The 1,757-nt window shown below is 38.7% G+C and overlaps 1 protein-coding gene across 1 annotated transcript in view; it reads right to left on the bottom strand.

Moving 5' to 3' along the window:
• LOC107709797 (uncharacterized) overlaps positions 1 to 1,284 on the bottom strand; it is a 19,453-nt gene extending 18,169 nt beyond the window's left edge. The window contains exon 1 of the mRNA XM_016514418.1: positions 1,243 to 1,284. The gene's annotated coding sequence lies outside the window, so the exon portion shown is untranslated. The remainder of the gene's footprint in view (positions 1 to 1,242) is intronic.
• Between the last annotated feature and the right edge of the window lie 473 nt (positions 1,285 to 1,757).

Genomic DNA, 1,757 nt, shown 5'->3' with positions numbered 1-1,757 from the left:
AAAGTCACGCAGAGAACACGCGATCACATGCAGGTCACATGCACACTTCACAAGATCTCACAACTGGATTCGACTAAGTTTGCAAGGTTTGTGAAATTAAATGTTCATTAACCATTCAAAGATTTGTTTAAATGATGTTAATGCGTATTTGCTGAATGCTGACAGCAAACGAGAAAATATTATAATGTTTGCCTTTCTATTATTAATAATATAAAAGCAATCGTTATAATATTTTTTGTATACATGTTAATTCCTTTGTTTAACAGTTCTATCTGATTATTAGACAGACTTCTATCCGTATTTAGACAGAACTGTTAACGACAACGGCGAACAAGAGGGAGAATGTGAGCACAGCGCCGTCAAAATAAATGTCCCGCCTCGAACGCATCGGCCAAACAGAAAAACTTGTCAGCCGATGCCGATATTTGAAAAATGTCGGTCGACCACAAAACAGCTGTTTAATATATGCAGATTTGCCATTGTACTATTTTATGGCTGATTTTATGTTTTTTCATTAAACGAATGCTTAGTTTGTGGCTCATTATTATTAAAGTAAGGGGAAAATCCAAAAAGCTTTTATTTATTTGTGCTACAGGGCGGGTATACATCAGTATTTACTTTATTTATAAACGTTTTATTGTTTAATATAAGCGACTTTGTCAGTGGTGTAGTATTGCTGATGTGTGTTTTTAATTTTTGTATAAAAAAAATTTTTTCCATTAAGAGTAATATTGAATCAGACTTAAGCATTCATTTTGTTCCAAGAATAGGAAAGACCTAACGTTAAAGATCAAAATAAGTGCTGCAGATGCGAGAATTGGTGTGCAGATTGGTGTGCTGATGAGGTAAATAGATGCTCTCGCTCTTTCTCTGCTGTCTCTTGGCTGCAATGGCTGTAGAAATGGTCGTTAATTCTTAATTTGGGTACGTCACAGACAGACATGCTACAGGTGATAATATGCTAAATGCTACAGGCGGAAAGTTTTCATGAGAAGTTTGAATGTGCGTATAAATACGAATAATCAATGCAATTATTAGTGAATGAGACCCAATGTTTTTTAATGAGGGAAACATCAAATGGGGTTCAAACAGGCCCCACAGAGAATACGAAGGTTAACCTGATAAAGGCTGAAAAAAATAGCTTGGACAAGTGACCAGAAGGCACTGATTACCCAAAGATGTTTTTAAAACATTATTACGATCATGACAAACATTATTACAGTCATCATAATTCGCAATTACCTGCTAATGGAGGTCCTGGTCTGAGATCTGTGTGCCTGAGAACATAGAAAAATATCTTAAGTGTTATTTCCTTCTTTTGTGTCACTATTTACTAGGGATGCACCGTTTTGCCCACTGAAAATTATCGGCTGAAAATGGAATTTTCGGTTTTCGCTGAAGATATATAGCACGGCGCACTGCCCATCAGTGTTCAGCGCGCGGGTTTCACTCTCCCTCTAGCTGGCGTCACTGCGCGGTGTGACGCTCCACTCAATACTCCGCTCTATGAATGTGCGTTCTGTTGAGTTGCTCACAGCCCATGCGAATGCTCCACTCATGTACCGCTCATGCTCAACGGAAAAGCAAAGTCCGCTCAAATAACGCGCCGACAGGAAATTTCTATGCAGTATTCTTGTTTCTGTTAACAACAGCGCTACTGTGCTGTAACATGGTGTAGTACAGCTGTACTGGGCAATGCTGGTAAAATGACGCTATACGTCTCGTGGCGCTCTGCTCTGCTCACATGCTCTGATAAT

This window comes from Sinocyclocheilus rhinocerous, unplaced genomic scaffold (genome assembly GCF_001515625.1).
Source record: "Sinocyclocheilus rhinocerous isolate Xijiao unplaced genomic scaffold, SAMN03320098_v1.1 scaffold2793, whole genome shotgun sequence".
Classification (NCBI taxonomy): Eukaryota; Metazoa; Chordata; class Actinopteri; order Cypriniformes; family Cyprinidae; genus Sinocyclocheilus; species Sinocyclocheilus rhinocerous.
Note: the sequence above shows the minus strand (reverse complement) of the source record. Positions and strands in the feature narration are given on the sequence as shown.